The sequence below is a fragment of the Schistocerca americana genome, chromosome 3 (assembly GCF_021461395.2).
Source record: "Schistocerca americana isolate TAMUIC-IGC-003095 chromosome 3, iqSchAmer2.1, whole genome shotgun sequence".
NCBI classification, from domain to species: Eukaryota; Metazoa; Arthropoda; class Insecta; order Orthoptera; family Acrididae; genus Schistocerca; species Schistocerca americana.
The window spans coordinates 625,120,211-625,144,601 of record NC_060121.1 but is presented as its reverse complement, the minus strand read 5'-3'; positions in this window follow the sequence as shown (position 1 = coordinate 625,144,601).

Genomic DNA, 24,391 nt, shown 5'->3' with positions numbered 1-24,391 from the left:
TCAATAAGTTACCAGCAACCATTAAGAGTTTAGTTTCAGACAAGGCACAATTTAAACATAAGAATTTTTGGTGGCCAACTCCTTCTATTCCATCCACGAGTTTCTCAACAAGTGCAGTAGACCATTTTAATGAAAATTTATTACACTTTAATTTTTGACAATATTTGGTTGTAACAGCGAACTAACTACCTACTGTGTGAATGATGGATGTAGGGAAAGCAGATGTAAGTCTTCAGTCTGTAAACAGTGGAAGTTTAATTTTAAATCTTGTACGTAATCTGACTGTTCTTAACTGAGGATCACTGAAATGAATAATTTACGTTAATTTTTGGCAATACTTCGTTGTAATAGCCAAGAAACTAGCAAATGTCTGAATCATGGATTTAATGAAAGCATATGTAATTATTAAACCTGTAAATATTAGAAGTTTAAATTTAATTCATGTACATAATTTTACTGTTTATTGACTGAGGACCATTAAAATTAATGAAACTCAAGTTTTCTAATTACATTTTTGTAATTTGTCTATCTGACATGTTCCACACACAGGAGGATTCCCTCTTTTATGGGTCTATGGAATGAATAATTAATCTAATCTAATCTAATCTAAGGATTGTAATTGGCTGTATTTCCTTAGGAATAATATGATGAAGATTTTCCGTGTGTGTGTGTGTGTGTGTGTGTGTGTGTGTGTGCGTTTGCGTTTGTGTGAGGGGGCGAAACGAAATACAAATTTTCTTACGTTCATTCAATTTCCTCTCTCATGAAGTTTGTTGTAAATAATCCACTGCAATTCGAAAGGACCAATGATGTACTCAATTACAATATGTACATAATTAAAATACCGGAAGGAAAAATGGCATTCATTACTCCACATTGAGACTGTCTGCGCCAAAGTTGTGGACAATGCTGCAACAAAAATTTTTTTCACTTATTCAGTGATATAAAAAGTCTAGCAGACAGCAAAGGATAATTTGAAAACATAATGAAAAAGTTTCTTCGTGACAACTTCTTCTATTCCGTGGGAGAATTTCTGCTTTTGTAATGAATAAAGCTGCTGGGTAGGAATTAATAACTCACGTCTGTGTATTTTAATATATTAAGAAAAACACATATTTTAATAAAGGTTAAGAATGTAGTCATATTTACAAATTAATTTGTGATGTGAATTTTAAATGACTCATTCGAAATCATTAGGATTTTTGTGCAAAATGATTATGACGGTAAACTGAGTTCATGGTTCAGAGTAGTTTCAGGGGTAAGACAAGGCTGCAACCTGTCTCCACTGTTGTTCATATTATTTATGGATCATATGTTGAAAACAATAGACTGCCTGGGTGAGATTAAGATATATGAACACAAAATAAGCAGTCTTGCATATGCGGATGACTTAGTTGTGATGGCAGATTCGATTGAAAGTTTGCAGAGTAATATTTCAGAGCTAGATCAGAAATGTAACGACTATGCTATGAAGATTAGCATCTCCAAAACGAAAGTAATGTCAGTGGGAAAGAAATATAAACGGATTGAGTGCCAAATAGGAGGAACAAAGTTAGAACAGGTGGACGGTTTCAAGTACTTAGGATGCATATTCTCACAGGATGGCAACATAGTGAAAGAACTGGAAGCGAGGTGTAGCAAGGCTAATGCAGTGAGCGCTCAGCTACGATCTACTCTCTTCTGCAAGAAGGAAATCAATACCAAGACTAAGTTATCTGTGCGCCGTTCAATCTTTCGACCAACTTTGTTGTATGGGAGCGAAAGCTGGGTGGATTCAGGTTACCTTATCAATAAGGTTGAGGTTACGGATATGAAAGTAGCTAGGATGATTGCAGGTACTAGTAGATGGGAACAATGGCAGGAGGGTGTCCACAATGAGGAAATCAAAGAAAGACTGGGAATGAACTCTATAGATGTAGCAGTCAGGGCGAACAGGCTTAGATGGTGGGGTCATGTTACACGCATGGGAGAAGCAAGGTTACCCAAGAGACTCATGGGTTCAGCAGTAGAGGGTAGGAGGAGTCAGGGCAGACCAAGAAGAAGGTACCTGGATTCGGTTAAGAATGATTTTGAAGTAATAGGTTTAACATCAGAAGAGGCACCATTGTTAGCACTGAATAGGGGATCATGGAGGAATTTTATAAGGGGGGCTATGCTCCAGACTGAACGCTGAAAGGCATAATCAGTCTTAAAGGATGATGATGATGATGATGATGCTGATGATTATGGAACATGAAACTAACTAATTGAAAATTTAAAAAAAAGAAAATTTTGAGCCTGACGCACTGTCGCTGCCAAATTTAAAAGAACACAAAATCCCCAAGACTGGAAAAGTTTTGCAGAAGTTCGAAATATAGCGCGTGCTTCAATGCGAGATACTTTTAATAATTTCCACAACAAAACTCTGTCTCGAAATCTGGCAGAAAACCCAAAGAGATTCTGGTCATGTATAATTACACCAGTGGCAAGACGCAATAACTGCACGATAACAATGGTGATGTCACTGATGAGAGTGTCACTAAAGCAGAGTTATTAAACACGGTTTTCCGAAACTCCTTCATCAAATAAGGTGATGTATATATTCCAGAATTCCAATCAAGAACAACTGCGAAGATGAGAAACATATAAATAGATACCCCGGTGTAGCAAAGCACAAAGCAGCTTCAATCTCTTAATAAAGGCAAGGTCTCCGGTCCAGATTGTATACCAGTCAGGTTCCTTTCAGAGTATGCTGATGCAATAGTTCCATATTTAGGAATTATATTCAACCGCTCAGCTCAAAGAAAGTTCCGTACCTAAACACGGGAAAGTTGCTCAAATCACACCAATACCCGAAAAGGAAAGTAGGAATAATCCGCTGAATTACAGGCCCGTATCACTAACGTCGATTTGCAGTAGGGTTTTGGAACATATACTGTTTTCGAACTTTATGAATTACCTCGAAGAAAACGCTTTATTGACACTTAGTCGGCACGGATTGAGGAAACACCGTTCTTGCGAAACACAACTAGCTGTTTATACTTATGAAGTAATAGGTGGTATTATCAGGGGATGTCAATTTGACTCCATATTTTTAGATTTGCAGGGGGCTTTCGACGCCGTTCCTCACAAGCGTCTTCTAACCACACTGTGTGGCTGTGGAATATCGCCTCCGTCGTGCGCTGGATTCGTGATTTTCTGTGAGAAAGGTCACTGTTGGTAGTAATAGGCGGAAAGTCATCCAGTAAAACAGAAATAATATCCAGCGTTCCCCAAAAAAGTGTTATAGGCCCTCTCTTGTTCCTGATCTATATTAACGACATAGGAGACAATCTGAGTAGCCCTCTTACATTGTTTGCAGATGATACTGTCATTTACCGTCTTGTAAAGTCATCAGGTGACCAAAACGAATTGCAAAATGATTTAGATACGATATCTGTGCGGTGCGAAAAGTGGCAATTGACCCTGAATAAAGAAAATTGTGAAGTTATTCACATGGGTGTTAAAAGAAATCCAGTAAATTTCGATTACGGGATAAGTCACACAAATCGGACGGCTGTAAATTCAACTAAATACTTAAGGATTACAATCACAAATATCCTAAATTGGAACGATCACATAGATAATGTTGTGGGTAGAACCAACCAAAGACTGCGATTCATTGGCAGAACACTTAGAAGGTGCAACAGGTCTACTAAAGAGACTGCTTACACCACGCATGTCCGCCCTATTCTGGAGTACTGCTGTGCGGTTTGGGATCCGCATCAGATGAGACTGACGGATGACATCGAAAAATTACAAAGAACGGCAGTTCGTTTTGTATTGTCGCGAAGTAGGAGAAATAGTGTCACAGACATGATACGTAAATTGGAGTGGCAATCATTAAAACAAAGGCGTTTTTCGTTGCGACGGGATCTTCTCATGAAATTTCAATCACCAGTTTTCTCCTCCGGTGGCGAAAATATTCTGTTGGTACTCACCTACATTGGGAGAAAAAATCATCACGATAAAATCAGAGAAATCAGGGCACACACAGAAAAATTTAAGTGCTTGTTTTTCCCGCGCGCCTTTCGAAAGTGGAACGGTAGAGAGACAGCTTGAAGGTGGTTCATTGAACCCTCTGCCAGGCACTTAATTGTGAATAGGAGAGTAATCACGTAGACGTATAGGTATCACTAGACACCAACAATACAAGTGATGGACTTAGCCAACATTTCTTTAAGAAATCAGACGTTCTTCTGAACTGACTTACGAAAATCGAAATTACAGTTGATGGGCAGAGATTCGAACTTTGCTTCTCATGGACGCGAATGAAATATAATTTTTAAGAAATGTTCATTGGAATCTGTTAACTGAAAACTGAGTGGGCCAAAGATCGATAGTAGACAACGTGTCGCTAGACCACGCAGCATATTCCTCAGTTTTGCCTCTATCTCTCAAGCATCACTAAAATCTAACAAGCTGCATTAGTCACAAAAATTTCGGCGATTTTTCAGTGGCTTCATATCATGGCCAATTTTAGCTATCATCTATCGACTGTTCTGATTCAGTCTCTTTATCTCTCCATACGGTTTATGTATTCTTAATTTGAAGTTTTTACTGCCCCCACCATATTTGTTAGTTGGTTCTGCATACTCTAAACCTTGTCTCTAGAAAGTTTCAATTCTACCCCTTCTTGTACGAGATGAGTTATTCTTAAATGAATACCTTACTGGATGCTTTAGGAACCTGTCCCTTGTACTGGTAAGGTGATTTTTTTATACTTCTTTCTTTAACCACTCATTTTAGGCCCCTTATTTCATACTGTTCACTTAATTTTTAACGTTTCTGACAGTGCATTCTTATCTCTTTCCCAAATTCCGTGTATAGTTCCTTACAGAGCTGTCTACCAAACGTATCAAACAAAATCTTAGTTTTCAGTTTTCATATCAGTGGAACTCTTACGCTAGCGAAAGTTTTCTTGATTTGTGTCAATTTACCTTCGATATTTTCCTTCCCTTATGTAAGTTTGTTTCCTATGTATCAGGATTGACTGTACTTCTGCAGCTGTCTTTTTACTAAGTCTGATGTTGATCTCTTATCTGCCACTCTCAGTTGGAGTATTATGATACTCTGCTCAAGATATGCTCTCGCACTGAATAGCATTAAAAATATTCCACGTATTGGGAACATGTGGATTCATCAGCACCGAAAAAGTCAGTGCCCCAATCATTACCGAGCGAGATGACGCTGCGCTCGTTTTATTTCGGAACTGGAATGGCGTGGCGTGGTGCGAATAGTTATACTCGTAAGATGCAAACAATCACAAGAATACATTACCAACACCTCCTGACGACCTCACAGGAAACTGCCAAGGCGGAGTTTCACGTGAAGGTGTCCAGTGGGGCGTGTTTTGCTCCACGACAACGCCAAAACTCACTCTGCACAAGACACACTCTGCACAAGACACAGTAACACATGCTGTTCTTTTGGACTATCAGTTTTTGCCCTGTGTCACTGTTTGCCCACCATGTCATCCAATAACTTCTTCTTGATTCTTCAGATGAACAAATCCCTGTATGACAGGTTTTTCTAAAATGAAGACGGGGTGATTTTCGAGGTGGAATGTACACTGAACAGCCAAAACGTAGAGTTCTACACGGCCCAGTCGCATTAATGTGATCACCTGTCAAAAGCCTGAATAACTACCTTACGCAGCTCAGACGCGCAGACGCCGGCCGGTGTGGCCGTGCGGTTAAAGGCGCTTCAGTCTGGAACCGTGTGACCGCTACAGTCGCAGGTTCGAATCCTGCCTCGGGCATGGATGTTTGTGATGTCCTTAGGTTAGTCAGGTTTAATTAGTTCTAGTTCTAGGCGACTGATGACCTCAGAAGTTAAGTCGCATAGTGCTCAGAGCCATTTGAGCCATTTTCAGACGCGCAGAAAGCGAGTCAGCGAGGTCAGGGATTGGAAGCATGTCGTCTCCAGCATCATGGCCAGTGGTGGTAGGTTTTTTTGGTTGAGAATCCGTGGTGTGGAGAGCCTGATCGAGGTGGTCCCACAGATTCTCCACTGCGTTTAAATCCGACGAGTTTGGTGGCCCAGGAGTATGGTAAACTCATCGTGCTGCTCTTCAAACCACGCACGTAGACGTCGACCTGTATGACATGTTGCACTGCTGGTAACGAGGAAAAACCAACTACATGTAAGGGTGGACTTGGTCCCTGAGCAACTTGTGTTAATCCATTGTGCTTTCCGGAATGACGACATCACCCAGGGAAAGCCATCTAGCCTGGACACTTCCGAAGATTGTTGCAGGGTGTTTTCTTTCTGACGTTTCACACCGTACACGCCAATGGCCATCTGTCCGGTGGAGCATAAAACGTCATTCATCTGAGAAGGCTGTCTTTCGCCATTCAGCGGACGTCCAACTGCGTTACTGGTGTGCGAATTCCACCCATTGTCGCTGACGAACAGCAGCCTGCTGCATCAACCAGGCGCCCGCTGCAGAGGCCCACGCGCGGCAACGTTCGTTGAGGAGACGCTGTTGGTAGCCCCTTGGCTCATCTGGCCGGTCAGCTGATCAATAGTTGCACTTCTATTCGCTCGTAGACACTTCCGCAACCGTTGTTCACATCTGTCATCTATGAACAATGGTGACCGATAGTTCTCTCGGCGCCGGCTTTGGCTAGCACCATTTTGCCAAGCAATAGTGTAATTTAATCATTGCGGCACACGAACACTACAGTTTATCTGCTCCGGAAATGTTTCCATTCTTGGCCCGAAAGCAAATCACCATGCCCATTTGGACGTCAGATAAATCGCTCCGTTTCCTCATTGAGACAACGACTGCATTTTTCCAAGTTCCCCGGATATACTTTATGTATCTTCCGGTGCTAGGGCTGCCACTTACCGTCTGTGAGTGGTTATTGCACGTTGTGGTTACAATGAGAATGGACTATGTGCGGCCAGGGCCTCCCACAAGTAAACCATCATTATGATAAATATGTTGGTTCAAATGGTTCAAATGGCTCTGAGCACTATGGGACTCAACTGCTGAGTTCATTAGTCCCATAGAACTTAGAACTAGTTAAACCTAACTAACCTAAGGACATCACAAACATCCATGCCCGAGGCAGGATTCGAACCTGCGACCGTAGCGGTCTTGCGGTTCCAGACTGCAGCGCCTTTAACCGCACGGCCACTTCGGCCGGCAAAAATATGTTGCATTGAAGGATTAATATGTAGAGGATTGACACCTTCACCGTTTTTTATAGTCACAGGGTCATTATGTCTAGGTGATAAATCTTTACCACTAGCCCTGGTACTAAGACAAATCTAAGGAAGAATAGCGTATTGTATCACAGCCGTCCACAATACGAGCACGAAGAGTCTCTACATTTGGTACCGAGGTTGCGTAGACAAGAGCTTTCAAATGCCCCCATAAATGAAAGTCAAGAGGGTTGAGGTCAGGAGAGCGTGGAGGCCATGGAATTGGTCCGCCTCTACCAATCCATTGGTCACCGAATCTGTTGTTGAGAAGCGTACGAACACTTCGACTGAAATGTGCAGGAGCTCCATTGTGCATGAACCACATGTTGTGTCGTACTTGTAAAGGCACATGTTCTAGCAGCACAGGTAGAGTATCCCGTATGAAATCATGATAACGTGTTACATTGAGCGTAGATGGAAGAACATGGGGCCCAATCAAGAAATCACCAACAATGCCTGCCCAAACGTTCACAGAAAATCTGTGTTGATGACGTGGTTGCACAATTGCGTGTGGGTTCTCGTCAGCCCACAGACGTTGATTGTGAAACTTTACAGTTCACGTTGGAATGAAGCCTCATCCGTAAAGAGAACATTTGCACTGAAATGAGGGGTGACACATTGTTGGATGAACCATTCGCAGAAGTGTACCCGTGGAGGCCAATCAGCTGCTGATAGTGCCTGCACACGCTGTACATGGTACGGAAACAACTGGTTCTCCCGTAGCACTCTCCATACAGTGACGTGGTTAACGTTACCTTGTACAGCAGCAACTTCTCTGACGCTGATATTAGGGTTATCGTCAACTGCACGAAGAATTGCTTCGTCAATTGCAGGTGTCCTCGTCGTTCTAGGTCCTCCCCAGTCGCGAGTCATAGGCTGGAATGTTCCGTGCTCCCTAAGACGCCGATCAATTGCTTCGAACGTCTTCCTGTCGGGACACCTTCGTTCTGGAAATCTGTCTCGATACAAACGTACCGCGCCACGGCTGTTGCCCCGTGCTAATCCATACATCAAATGGGCATCTGCCATCTCCACATTTGAAAACATTGCACTGACTGCAAAACCAGAACACCAACCTGTTGATGCTACGTACTGACGTGTTTGATGCTAGTACTGTAGAGCAATGAGTCGCATGTCAACACAAGCACCGAAGTCAACATTACCTTCCTTCAATTGGGCCAACTGGCGGTGAATCGAGGAAGTACAGTACATACTGACGAAACTAAAATGAGCTCTAACATGGAAATTAAGCGTTTCCGGACACATGTCCACATAACATCTTTTCTTTATTTATGTGTGAGGAATGTTTCCTGAATGTTTGGCCGTACCTTTTTGCAACACCCTGTATAAGTAATGATAAAAAAGAAGAGAGAATTATATCTGAAGGTACTGTTTAGTTTATTGTTTTTTTATCAATATAGATGGTTAACTCTCCAGGATTGCAGAGTGTGTGAAAGCGTCGCTTCCAGGGTGGGAGGTGTGGCGTCCCTAGATTAACGGCGAGGTACGGTGTGACGGCCAGTCTCGACGTGGTTTCTTAGGTGGTTTCCCATACTGGACTACGTGAAGTCCCGCCAGGGTTACACAGTTCACAAACATTTAGAAAACATTCACACCTAAAGAGCAAATGGGTGGAAACAGGAGGGGCATCCAACCACCCCTTAATTTTCTTTTTTGAGTCATCGGTCTTCTGACTGGTTTGATGCAGCGTGCCACGAATTTTGCCCTCCTGTGGCGACCTCTTCATCTCAGAGTAGCATGTGCAACCTACATCCCCAATTATTGGCTAGATGTATTTCAATCTCCGTCCTCCTCTATAGATTTTACGCTCTACAGCTCCCCCTCGTATCATGGAAGTTATTCTGTGACGTCGTAACAGGTCGTATCTACATGTCCCTAATTCTTGTCAGTGTTTCTCATATATTCCTTTTCTTTCCGATTCTGTGGAGAACCTACTCATTCCTTAGCTTATCAGTCCACCTAATTTTCAAAAGTAGTCTGTAGCATTACATCTCAAATTCTTGGCCAGGGATGTTCTTTTTGCCAGTGCTAATCTGCGTTTGATGTCCTCCTTGCTCCGTCCGTCAGGGACTATTTTGCTGCCTAGGAAGCAGAATTCCTTAACTTCATCTATTTTGTGATCACCTGTAACACTTCTTCACTTTCACTGAGAATAGCAATGTCATCAGCGAATCTTACTGTCCATATCCCATTAATTTAACTATGCCAGACACGTTGATAATCATGCGGACCCTACTCAAATGCAGTACAAAGGAACAAGAAAAAGTTCATTATGTAGATACTTACTGGGTAGACTTTATACAGGGTGTTACAAAAAGGTACGGCCAAAATTTCAGGAAACATTGCCCACACACAAATAAAGAAAAGATGTTATGTGGACATGTGTCCGGAAACGCTTAATTTCCATGTTAGAGCTCATTTTAGTTTCGTCAGTATGTTCTTCCACCTACGCTCAATGGAGCACGTTATCATGATTTCATACGGGATACTATGCCTGTGCTGCTAGAACATGTGCCTTTACAAGTACGACACAACATGTGGTTCATGCACGGTGGAGCTCCTGCACATTTCAGTCGAAGCGTTCGTACGCTTCTCATCAATAGATTCGGTGACCGATGGATTGGTAGAGGCGGACTAATTCCATGGCCTCCACGCTCTCCTGACCTCAACCCTCTTGACTTTTATTTATGGGGGCATTTGAAAGCTCTTGTCTACGCAACCCCGGTACCAAATGTAGAGACTCTTCGTGCTCGTGTTGTGGACGGCTGTGATACAATACGCCATTCTTCAGGGCTGCATCAGCTCATCAGGGATTCCATGCGACGGAGGGTGGATGCTTATATCCTCGCTAACGGAGGACATTTTCAACATTTCCTGTAACAAAGTGTTTGAAGTCACGCTGGTACGTTCTGTTGCTGTGTGTTTCCATTCCATGATTAATGTGATTTGAAGAGAAGTAATAAAATGTGCTCTAACATGGAAAGTAAGCGTTTCCGGACACATGTCCACATAACATATTTTCTTACTTTGTGTGTGAGAAATGTTTCCTGAAAGTTTGGCCGCACCTTTTTCTAACACCCTGTAGATACTATAATGGTTCTTCGTCTCCTCCTTTTATCGGTTGACACTGTAGTTGTTCCTATACCCCACTCCCTAACGAATTAACAAATTATTATGAGATGTGGAATGTGCCGTGACACGCTACTGCGTTGGGCATGCTAACAGCGCTTGTTTTTCTTTGAGAATTCTTCCATGCGGAGGACTACGTTTTCCGCGGCCTAACAATGCGTTCACTTAACTCCTCTCACACTAAGTACATGGTGTAGGTGTGAATGTTAGTTCTTGACTGACTGAACACTAGTCGAAAACTGTGTGTTAGTCAGCTTCAGTGTTTCGCGCCGGCGTGCAGAGGGCACATTTCTGATTGGTCGGTTCAATCAGCCAGGGATTAATAACATTACATAAAATTTATAATTAATATTTCAGGTAGGTACTTGCGCTACTGCTATCATGTTTAGGCAGCTGTCAAGGGGATAATGTTGAAAGTCTAGCTGAATGTGTATACAAACATTTAAATAGTTAATAGTAATAAACGAATTGATTCGCTAGCCGCCCAGTCTTGCCACAGTGTGAAACACCGCATTATTTATACTCTGCAGTACGCCACGGCTCCTACTCGCACCTTATTTCTCGCTCTTCCTGAATTTCAGTCGTTTTGTTGGATGGGAATTACTACCGATCCTAACTGCTTGCTCACTTGCAGCAGTATGTCACTACAGAGCACGATGTAGTACCAATGGTGTAGCAGGGAAGACTGGGTTTAACGCCACGTCGACATCGAGCTCATTATAGACGGAGCACAAGCTCGGACTGCGTCAAGGATGCGAAGGAAATGGGCCCACCTTCTCAAAGGAACCATCCCGGTATTTGCCTGGAGAACCACAAGAGGAGGAGGTATACTCGGAAAAGACCGGAAGACAAGGGCAGGTCCGAGCTGGATTACATCATGACAGATATTTCCAAATCAGACAGTGAATTGTAAGGCATAGCCAGACGCAGATATTGTCGTGCGTGATTCATACACAATGGTAAGGAGAGGTGATGCGGTAACTGTTGCCTTAGTAGAGCTGGACAGGAGCATAAATGATTAGGTACAAGTAACACGGCAAACAGAAGATATATTCAACTCGTATTTCTCCAAACGTACGAAGATGATGATGATTATGCTGACGATGATGACGTTTGGTTTGTGGGGCGCTCAACTGCGCGGTTATCAGCGCCCGTACAAATCCCCAACCCTTGCTCAGTCCAAAAACTCGCCACTTTCATGAATGATGATGACAACACGAACACCCAGTCATCTCGAGGCAGCTGAAAATCTCTGAGCCCGCCGGGAATCGAACCCGGGACCCCGTGCTCAGGAAGCGAGAACGCGACCGCGAGACCGCGAGCTGCGGAAAAACGTACGAAGTCTCGATGCGTACAAGCGGCAAGAAACAGAGTCCAGCTATCAAAGTGCCAACAAGGAAGAATCTCGCTCTCCTAAAGGTGTTAGAACCGCGACTAGACGGCGACTGCGTAGCGTCACGTGGCGATGTGGTTCTAAAACCAAGTGGGGCTTAGCCATCCTGTATCACAGCGGTAGAGGGTGCTCGTGGTACGGAGCCGCTGGAGGTGTAACTTAGGTGGACGCACACCATTGGGTCCGCCCGATCCCGCGGGACTGCTATCAACGTCAAACAGAAATTTACAATTCCATTACTAACATAACAACATTCGCGGAGTGGTATCGATATGTAACTCTACAGCTATAGTCTCTGATCATGATTTAACCATGAGGGAGAGTAGACTGAAGTTTAAGAGAATCGTCCAAATGAATCAATGTAGGCATTTCCCAATCGGAAGAAGAATAAATAAGGATGAAGGTCAGAGTGAGAGGGCAAGGGAGATGGCGGGAGAGGGAGAAGGTCAGATGGACAGAGAGAGGGGGACTAGGAGATAAGGGTGTGTATGTCATACATATTGAGCAATTGCGAAGAATTTCCAGATTCGCTAGTCAATTAATAAAACAGTCTAGATCGCGAAAACCATTTATTTAAAAATGATGACCAGTTTTGGCTTTATGCTGGGCATCTTCAGATCTAATGCATTCTAAAAATATAAATTGGTCAAATTAAATAGGGAAGTCAGAAAATAACATACAGTGCGAAAAAGGAAAGTAAAGAAAGACCATCCAGAGTTAAAATTACACTTACTGCTGCTGATGTCTAATATACCAAGGGTTAAATAGGGTGGAAAAAGGTGCGATTATGTCGCCGTTATCAGCCTCAGCCAAGGGGCAGTGACTTAGGTAAGATTCGTTCAAATGAACGAATAAAATCTGAGAGAAATGGCAGAAGCATCTGTGTAACAATTACTAAAAGTAGCTTACGAATAACTGTGTAAGTAGCGTGGATAAAAGGACACTATGTGCAAGAAGCATGAAGCGCCCTTTGAATGTATCCTGATAGCTAAAAGAGCCACGCGCACTTAGAATAAGAAAATGCTACTTGACACTGAAATCAATATAAAAGATAGGGTCGCCACCAACTCTAGCCACACGACAAAGAAGAAGTAGCACTGAGTCGGAAAATTACTTAATTTATTAATAAGAAAAACTCACAAAAGAACATTCATTGTAAAGTCATTGATAGAGAATGGGATGTAGTTATTAATATGATCCAGGCATTCTTCCCGTGAATCAAATATTGAGTAAAGTAAATAGGTCGTGAACACCATGCGTAAGTGCAGCCTGCAGCAAGATTCGTGAAAACACGCTCTATTCCAGAGAATTTGTTTCAGATAAAAAAAGGGACACTAATCACTACACCTGTGCACATGGAAACGCTATAGGTGGGCCAACAAGGAAAACTACAAGGTAAATGGCGAAGGTAACGGCGACGTAACATCGGTACACAAGATAAGATTGAAGGCAAAATTATTTATTACTTAAAACATTGATGTAGTGCATCTATAGACTGCTGTTGCATGCTAACTATGTACAATTGCTTGTGAAATACTATACGTTTCATAACAGACTCCCGTGCCCACTCGGTCCGCGGAGACAATTTCTATGGACCGTGGCCAAATTTTAATCACATGAGACAAAGAAAATTCACAAATACACAAAAATTACCAAGATCCGGAAAAGATTAGAAGCATACACACACAGTTGTAGGCACATAAACATTCACACTGAACCGAGGGCACTTCAACATATGCAACTCCTTTGTGCTGTGTTCCTCTCACGGATCAAAGTCAAGACTGCATTGGGAATCAAACTGAAAGTCTACAAAAGCCTTGCATTCCCTGCTGCAACCCAGCAAGTAAATCTTTATAAGACGAAATTCGAGACCAAAAGCTAAAAGCTCCCCTCTCTATGTGACAACGCGCCACGCGGTCAGTCCAACTCACCCTTCTTCAACTGGAGCACAGCTGTGTACGCTTCCCGTACCGGCGGCAGACTGCCTCCCGCTTCTCCAGCCTCTTCCACGCTCCGCGTGGACCGGAAAACCCCAGGATGCCATTTCCGCCACCAACCTAACGCAGGTGGATTTCTCACAAGTAGCGGAAACCTCTTTGCCGACTTGACCACTACGAGAGTTGGCAATGAAAGGTGGCTACAGGACCCTTTCAACTGTATCAGTTTACTGATAAAAATCTTGTAATCTTAAAACATTTCAGGTTAAAAGAGCCAATGTGATAGACTGTATGGTAATCGACTGTAGACTGGCGCCATTGGTTGGTGCTTTCAGGGATGCTGTTTCCATAGAGACGTCGGCCGCTGGTGGTCCAAGATGTACCAGGAGAACGCCGTATATCGCTATGACGATGGCGTGTGGTTATCGATTGGCACCGGAAAGGATGAAGCAGTAAGGCATCGCAGACTGTATTGGAGGCAGTGTGTATGACGTCGCCAGCACTAGGATGCTTGTTGAATGTTCATGAAAGAAGCCAGTAGGTCAATCGTTATAGTATGACAATATAGAGCTTCATACTTCGTTTTTTTTCTCTTGGTTTATTTTCTTGTATTGCTCAGTTATAATTGATTGTGGCCTACATGCCAAGAAAGATCGGCACCTTATCAGAAGTTTGTTGCTGCTATTCTTGAACTGCTGGTTCAAAAAATGGTTCAAATGGCTCTGAGCACTATGGGACTTAACATCTGAGGTAATCAGTCCCCTAGAACTTAGAACTACTTAAACCTAACTAACCTAAGGACATCACACACATCCATGCTCGAGGCAGGATTCGAACCTGCGACCGTAGCGGTCGCGCGGTTCCAGACTGAAGTGCCTAGAACCGCTCGGCCACCAAGGTCGGCTCTTGAACTGCTGACTACCTGCACTCCGTGCATTCGTTATGTGCAGCCGATACGAATCGTTTGGAGAGGAGTCACGTTTTGACTGCTCAATGCCAAAAGCTCTCTGTTGCACCACCATTCAGCTAGCTGGGAAAGTAATTCCTTCCTAACTCGTTGGTCGACATAGTTCCGAAATGCCAGATTTTGATTTCTAATCCTTCACCTCTCGGCCACAACAAGACTGGCTGTCGCCTTGCATACCAACCTGATCGCGCATGACTGAACCATGTATAAGAAATAAACTTCCTTTTGGTCCATCAAAAGTTCGTCTTAGGGATATAATTCTCCTTAAAGATGCCCACAGTTTCACTAACCCGTCCAGGCTCACTCTGCTTCTGAACATACAGTATTGCCTCATTGCAGGAAAACCGATTCTAGTTCAATAAACAAAGATACGAGCGGCAGTTCATAAAGCTATAATTCTAACCTCGAAAAAATAATGTGACCCTAATATTTTTTTTCTTTGCAGATACGGCTATTGCCGCGCTACAATCTTGCAGTAAGCCGCAAGAGATGTCAAAATGGCGCACCACGTTGACAAAGTAAGGCACTTACGAGGCACGGCATGGCTGCACACTTAGCGGCTTGTTGCGGTACTGTAGCTCTGGGATATCAGTGTTTACCAGGTCTGCAGAAACATAAACAATTAATCACGCGACTTTCATTTTTCGACGTGATAATTATATTTTATGACTATCTCTCTTACAGTTACTTGTGGTGCTGGGTTTATTCGTAATACGAGGGGCATTCAATAAATAATGTAATATATTTTTTATCGGCCAGTTGCGTTTGAAAAAAGTGGAAAATGTTTTATGGGACATAGTGGAGTATCCCACTTGAATAGTTTCCGGAACTTCTAGTTCGTTGCTTTCAAAGTGTCGTCTGTAACGGAGGCGCGTTTCAAGCGGAGAGATGTCGTTGAGTTTCTTTTGGCACAAAAAAAAAAAAAAAAGAAAAAAAAAATGGCTCTGAGCACTATGCGACTTAACTTCTGAGGTCATCAGTCGCCTAGAACTTAGAACTAATTAAACCTAACTAACCTAAGGACATCACACACATCCACGTCCGAGGAAGAATTCGAACCTGCGACCGTAGCGGTCCCTCGGTTCCAGACTGTAGCGCCTAGAACCGCACGGCCATTGGCGCAAAACCAGAGCATAGCAGCTATTCATGTCTACGGAGACCTGACAGTGAACAACAGCATGGTGAGTCGTTGGACGAGGCATCTATCATCATCACAACGACGTCGCGCATACCTGTCTGATCTCCTGCTTTCAGCCAGGCTGCACACAGTTGTGATTCTTACCATGTTGGAATGTGCAGACAGCCTCATTCGAGGTGATCGACGCATCACAGTCAGACACCTCGCTGATTGGCTGGACGTCTCTGTTGGTAATACTCAAACACTTTCGTCCACCAGTTGGGGTACCTAAAGGTGTGTGCCCAATGGACTCCTCGCAGCTTAACAGAAGACCATAAACAGCAACTAAAGACTATCTGTGCAGAATTGCTTTTGTTTATTTATTTATTTATTGTTCCGTGGGACCAAATTGAGGAGATGTCTCCATGGTCATGGAACGAGTCAATACATGAAATTATAACACGACAGTAGAAACAGATAAAATGAAATACAATAAACGTATTCCGGCGACAATTCGTAAGTTTAAATATAGAAAATCAACAATGTAACACGGGAATTTGCTTAATTTTTCAGCCCTTTCAGGAACTCCTCGATAGAATAGAAGGAGTGAGCCATGAGGAAACTCTTAAGTTTAGACTTAAAAGCGTTTGGGCTACTGCTAAAATTTTTGAGTTCTTATTGAAAATGGACGCAGCAGGATAGTGCACTCCTTTCTGCACAAGAGTCAAGGAAGTGCATTTCACATGCAGATTTGATTTCTGCCTAGTATTAACTGAGTGAAAGCTGCCAACTCTTGGGAATAAGCTAACATTGCTGACAACAAACGACATTAAAGAAAATATATACTATGAGGACAATGTCAGAATTCCCAGACTATTGAATAAGGGTCGACAAGAGGTTCTCGAACTTACACCACATATAGCTCGAACAGAACGTTTTTGAGCCAAAAATACCCTTTTTGATTCAGAAGAATTACCCCAAAAATAATACCATATGACATAAACGTATGAAAATATGCGAAGTAGACTACTTTTCGTGTTGAACTGTCACTTTATTCTGATACTGTTCTAATGGTAAATAAAGCAGCATTTAGTTTCTGAACAAGATCCTGAACATGGGCTTTCCACAACAGCTTACTATCTATCCGAACGCCTATGAACGTGAACTGTTCCGTCTCGCTTATAATATGCCCATTCAATATCAGTTCTTGTTGAACTGTGAGTTAGAAACTGTAAAAACTGAGTCTTACTGTGATTTAGCATCAAATTATTTTCCACAAGCCACAAACTTATTTCATGAACTACATTATTTGATAATTTTTCAATATTACACACAAGATCCTTCACTACCAAGCTGGTGTCATCAGCAAACAGATATATTTTTGAATCACCTTTAATACTAGAAGGCATATCATTTATATACATAAGAAACAGCAGCGGCCCCAGCACCGACCCTTGTGGAACGCCCCACTTAACAGTGCCCCATTGGGACTGAACATCACTACCACTCTGATTATTGCGGAGAATTACCTTCTGCTTTCTGTTCTTAAAGTAAGAGGCGAACCAATTGTAAGCTACTCCCCTTACTCCATAATGGTCCAACTTCTGGAGTAATATTTTGTGGTCAATCCAGTCAAAAGCCTTCGTTAAATCAAAGAAAACACCTAGCGTTCGCAACCTTTTATTTAATCCGTCCAAAACCTCACAGAGAAAAGAGAATATAGCATTTTCAGTTGTTAAACCATTTATAATGTCAAACTGTTCATTTCACAGCAAATTACGTGAATTTAAATGCTCCAGCAACCTTGTATATACAACCTTCTCGATAACTTTAGCAAACACCGATGGCATAGAAATAGGTCTGTAATTGTCAGCATTATCCCTGTCTCCCTTTTTATAAAGTGGATTAATTACTTTAATCGGTCAGGAAACCGACCACTCCTAAAGGAAAAGTTACAGATATGGCTAAGTACTGGGCTAACATACATAGAACAATACTTCAGTATTCTGCTAGATACCCCGTCATATCCATGAGAGTTCTTGGTATTTAAAGATTTAATTATTAACTCAATCTCCCTCTTGTCAGTATCATGAAGGAGCGTTTCATGTAACAGTCTCGGAACACTTTTTTCTAAGAGCGCTATATGATTCCCTGTTGGGACTAGGTTTCTATTTAGTTCACTTGCTATATTCAGAAAGTGATTATTAAATACTGTACATATATGCGACTTATCAGTAACACGGACATTCCCACTACGCACTGATTCTATATCCTCGACCTGTCTCTGCAGACCAGCCACTTCCTTTACGACTGACCATATGGTTTTAATTTTATCCTGAGACTTAGCTATTCTATCTGCAAACCACACACTTTTTGCCTTCCTAATAACTTTTTTAAGCACCTTACAATACTGTTTGTAATGGGCTGCTGCATTTAGATTTTGACTGTTTCTAACGTTTTGATATAATTTCCACATTGTTCTACAGGATATTCTTATATCTTATATTCAGCCACCCAGGCTGCCTGTTTGTGCTAGTGCCCTGTTTTTAACGTTCTAACGGAAAGCAACTTTCAAAGATCACGAGAAAAGTCTTGAGGAAAGCATTATATTTACTGTCTACTGTATCAGCACTATAAACATCTTGCCACTCTTGTTCCTTGATAAGGTTTACAAAGGTCTCTACAGCAACTGGATCAGCTTTCCTAAAAAGTTGATAACTATATTTAACATGTGTTGCAGCACAAAAATCTTTTAAAGTTAAAACTTGTGCATCATGATCTGAAAGGCCATTCACTTTTTTGCTAACAGAATGCCCTTCTAGTAATGAGGAATGAACAAAAATGTTGTCTGTGGTTGTTCTACTGTTCCCCTCGTTTAAAACAGTTAAAAAAAATTTCGGTCCTTCCTGTCAGTATGGAATACAGACTTCTCCAAATAGTACATTTTTGCATTTTTGATACAGACTGGTCCTTTACACAGTTGGGGAAAATGAAGATCTGATGGCATCTGTTCCTTGTTTCGTGTGATGCATGTACTCCACGTCCACGTCTTCAACTGAAGAGGTGACTTTGTAGTTTTCAGCTTCCTCTAAGTTGAAAATGTTCCCTTGTATGTCATTTACAAGCTTAAACGGGCTCGGTTTTATTCCACATGACGCCATTATGTCATTCCAAAACTCTGGAGTTTCTATGGTCTCCACGGCTTTTCTTTGAGAAATGTGTGCAAAATGCTGTTCATTTGGGAAAGTACGAACGGACCCCAACCGAAAACATGTGAGTGATTGTACTGAACATTTTCAGACAATGCACCAAGAGATACAAGAGCTTTATCACCCACCGGACACCAAAACCAGATCATCTCTCTTATTTTCCAGATCCTAATGTAATGGAAAAGACGTGATGTCACCGCGATTTGACCCGTCTTCCTAGTCCCTCATAAACCCATACTTAGCTACGCTATCGTCTTATAAACTGTGTATACCGAAAACAAAATGCCATAACTGTCGAGCATAAAATATCTGGTTTGTGTAGATGTGCAGGCAAATTCTATTTATAATCAAACGAAATTACAGAATTTTGCCCCTTGTATGTATACTGTTGCAGTTTCCTTGTCTTTTCCTGAATCTTTTCGTCTTTTCGGAGATGGAATTCCTTCTCCATCGCACTGGTTGGTTTGACCCCAGATGATGACTGAATTTTGACCGTTAGGAAGCAACAAACTCTACATGTATCAGACCTAGATACTCCAGATTTAATATTAGACTTCCGAGAAAAACGGTCCAATAGGCCTTTTGTGGATATTTATCTCATACATCTCAAGGAATATTGTATGCATTGTATTAACATTCAGTGTTTATGATAAGTATTTGCGGTTTAGATCTTCTTTGTCTGAGTAATGAGATGTTCTTTGTTTAAATGATTTAATATGTTGAACGACCAAGTTCTTTATCTGCTCATGACACTTTCGTGGTCTGTTACCGCTCTCGGATCCTATACAATGGATAGTCAAAGACTAGAGGGGATTGGATGTACCTCAGACGTGGTCTCGTAATCCCATGGAAAACTAAAAAGGCATTTCGACATACAAGGTACATCTGTGGGACTGCCATTTACATTAATCCTTTATCTGTAAAAGAATGATGACGAGTGGCTGAATCATTGTGCAGTAACCGCTTTATGATCGCTGATTTCCTGTTCTGCGTCAACTGTTTCAAATAGTTCGGCTCTGTTTGTCACCAGAAGGTCTAATATGTTATCGCCACGAGTCGGTTCACTGTTTAACTGCTGAGGGTAGTTTTCAGATAATTCACTTAAAAAAATTTCACTGGATTCTTTGTCTCTGACACCCATTATAAACGTTTGAGTCTCCCAGTCTACATCCGGTAAATCAAAATCTCCACCCAGAATTATAGTCGGGAAATCTAGTCGAAATATTTTACAAATTTTCCTTCAGATGCTCTGCCACAACAGCTGATGATCCAGGGGGCCTATAGAGACATCCAATTACCATGTATGAGCCTGCTTTAACCGTGACCTTAACACAAATTATTTCACATTTCGGATCTCCGTCAATTTCCTTCGATACTAATGCACTTTTTATCGCTGTGAATGCGTCCCCCTCTTCACTGCCCAGCCTGTCTCTGCGGTATACGTTCCAATCTGAGTTTAGAATTTCATTACTGTTTACATCTGGTTTCAGCCAGCTGTCCGCCCCTAGTACTATGTAGGCATTGTGACCGTTTATTAATGAGAGCAGTTCTGGGACCTTTCTATAGACGCTCCTGCAGTTTACTATTACCACATGAATATTGTTATTCCCTGTTGGGTTTGCCTACTGCTACCTTGTCGCGTCTCAGGAGGCGTCTTGTCGGGCCTAGAGAGGGAATTCTCTAACCTAAAAAACCCACATGTGCACTCCACACATACTCCTATACTCTTGTAGCCGTTTCCTGCGTGTAGTGCACGCCTGACCTATTCAGCGGGACCCTATATTTCCACACCCGATAGCGGAGGTCGAGAAATTTGCACCCCAGGTCTCCGCAGAATCGTCTGAGCCTCTGGTTTAAGCCTTCCACTCGGTTCCAAACCAGAGGACCGCGATCGGTTCTGGGAACGATACTACAAATAGTTAGCTCAGATTCCACTCCGCGAGCGAGGCTTTCCGCCTTCACCAATTCCGCCAACCGCCTGAACGAACTGAGGACGACCTCTGAACCTAGACGACAGGAGTCAATGGTGGCGACATTAGCAACAATTTGCAGTCGGGTGCACCCAGTGCTCTCTATCACCGCCGGCAGGGCCTCCTCCACATCTCGGATGAGATCCCCCGGCAAGCAGACAGAGTGAACGCTGGCCTTCTTTCCGGACCTTTCCACTATTTCCCTAAGGGGCTCCATTACCCACCTAACATTCGAGCTCCCAATCACTAATAATAAACCCCTCCCCCCATGTGCCTGCTCGGATCTTGCTGAAGGAGCGGCCACATATCCACTCACAGGCAGAGCGGGCGATGCCACACGGCCAGCCTCCACATTGATCCTCCGCCTCCTGTGACGCGAACGCCTCTGAGCCCGCCACTCCCCTTGGGGAGAGGGTGGCCCAACCGCGCCCGGTACCCGCGAATATGTCTCGACGGCAGGGACCCTGGGTGAAGCATGTACACTTGGGGTGTACCATGCGATGCACCAGACTCCCCACTGCCGCTACACTCCGAGGCAGCAGCCTGAAGACGGCTGACCACGGCCATCAGCACGTTCAGTTGTTCACGAACAGTGGCCAGCTCCTCCTGCGTCCGTACACAGCATTCACACATCCTATCCATCATACGAAATCAACAATTTACTGTAGACTTTTAACTAGACTGCTAATTCACTAAAGGCGGCTGATAGTTGACTAAACTCTGGTTACTAGACACTTCTTGATGGAAACAATGAAAATAAGCACTAACTGTCTCTGGACTGCATTCAAAACAAACACGAAATCTATGGAACACTATTACTAGTACTCTAAAATTAAAGCTTCGTAAAAGCAAAAACACACGGAAAAAGAAGTGACAAGTAAGGAAAACACAGTTAATACTTGAATTTACGTAGCTTGCTGCACAGCGGATGTGAAGCAGGCGGCAGTTACAACGACTTATCAGAGGGACTTGGCACCCTCTCTGGCTTCGATGTGTGAACCGTTTCGGGTGGGAAAGATGTGATAAAACTGTTGTATCCTCTCTAAAGGCAAGGGTGCAGGTGGCCCACAGCGGCTGTAACTCATCCTTCATATCCACAATACTGGCACTCGGATGGAGGTGATGTCCGAGCAAGTCTCACACATGTTCTATCGGGACAGCTCTGGAGATCTTGATGGCCAGGGGGATATCACAACATCACGCAGAGACTTCATAGAGACTCATGACATGTGTGGACGAGCACTGCCCTGTCGAGACGTGGCAGAAGGTCCTGTCACATGAGAGGAAGAGGTGGAGATTTGTGTTTAACGTCCAGTCGACAACGAGGTCATAAGAGACGGAGCACAAGCTCGTATTAGGGAAGAATGGAGAAGGAAATCGACGAGGCCCTTTGGGAACCATCCCGGAATTTGACTGAAGCGATTTAGGGAAATCACGGGAAACCAAAACGAGGGTGGCTGGACGCGGAATGCGGGTCCAGTGTGCGAACCACTGCGCCACCAGGTTCGGTCGCATGAGAGGTAGCACATGAGATAGCAGGATGTTCATGACATACCGTCGCTCAATCACTAACAGCTGTGACCTGAAATAATACCCGAAGGCTCTCCGCACCACGTCGCTAGGAGGAACGACACTGTGCCTCTGCTAAACATCTCCACAGGTATCTGCCATGTGGGGTAGTGCGGAACCGCCAATCATCGGTGTACCCAGTGCGACGCCATTCACTAGTAATCCATGCTTGCCAGTCAGAAATGGCAGGCGCAGTCTGTGATGCTTACAGCAGAATACGATGGCCGGAACGCTGACGACGAGTACGCCTACCCCAAGGCTCCCATGCCGTTTAAGACTGGGCCAGTCACATCAGAATGCCCCACAAGCATGATTTGGTCAACTCGCCAAATACAGACCCTCTCAAACTTCATCTCATTCCACCTAACCAAACGACAACTGAATGTAATCTTCTATTAGTACAACAAAAAATACGAGATAGTCGACACTCAACATAGTTGGGTGTGATTCTACAGCTCCCCGATATTTAGAAAAATCTTTGAAATTAAAAGGACAGGAGTTAAAATGAAGAAATAAGATATTACGAAAAATAGCTGGTGCTAACTGGGATCTATTGTAACCCCTTAAGAATTACAGCAGAAGCACTTTCTATCTTGTCGCCGAATACAGTTCTTTTGTTTGCAGTAGATGTAGCCATGTAAGGAAAATAGATATCCTTCTATATGACGTGATTAGGATCGCGACAGGAACTCTTAAATCCATGCCAATATCATGGCCGTCAGTACTCGCCAAAATTGATCCTCCAAATCTTCGACGACGTGACTTGATGATAGTCGAAAGACCCAGACAGTTACAAACTCATCAAACATTGAACAAATAACCACGCACCTAAGAACTAGAGAACCAATCTGGATAAGTAAAGGCCATCTCGCCCCAGAAAGCTATAAGATAAGGGATGAATGAAGAAACAGTGGATGTCCTTCCCTGGTCATAGGAAGTTAGATAAAATAGATCCGTCCGTCCAATCCAATAAGCAGAGCAATCAAGAAATATATGGAGCTTCCTGAACTGTATCAGAACTGGCCACGCCCTAACCAATCTGCGCCACACAAGTAGGAAATTGTAAATGATAGCCAATGCGACTGCGTAATATCAGAACAAACAACGAGGCACATGTTGCTCGACTACCAGGAAAGAAACTTCATGGGTACTTGGAAAGCCATCGTAGACGCAACACCTGCAGCATTTAAATGGTTGGAGTCTTCGGATATCCGACTATGATGGACAATAGATAGCTCAACTTCTTTTAACTACTGCCTGTTTTCCAGCTATCCTTATTACCTACACATAGATAAAGGGTGCTAGAGGTATAACAGCAGACACTGTGATCATTGGTACCTCCTAGCTCACTCATTTGTTACATAGTTTAATTCTTAATTTCTTTGCGTGTTTTTGGTACTTGCATTGTGTAATTCATAAATTTCGGGCGTATTATAGTATTTGAGAGTTGTAGCATCGCGTTTTAGTACCTGAATAGTGTAAATTCGCGTAGTCGTCTGTCTTCTGTTTTTGTTTTGAACGGCCAGTGTCGGTTGGTCACAGTCAGTGTGCTCCATGCCGCCGTTGGATAAGCAGCTGCAGCAGCAAGTCGTATACTCCTAGCTCACTCATTTGTTACATAGTTTAATTCTTAATTTCTTTGCGTGTTTTTGGTACTTGCATTGTTTAATTCATAAACTTCGGGCGTATTATAGTATTTGAGAGTTGTAGCATCGCGTTTTAGTACCCGAATAGTGTAAAATCGCGTAGTCTCCTTCCGCCGCCGAGCAGTGTGTCAGCAGTGCGCAAGTAGCAGCATTACTGCATTTACCAGGCAATCTTGTATTTTAATAACCGTTTAAATTTTGTG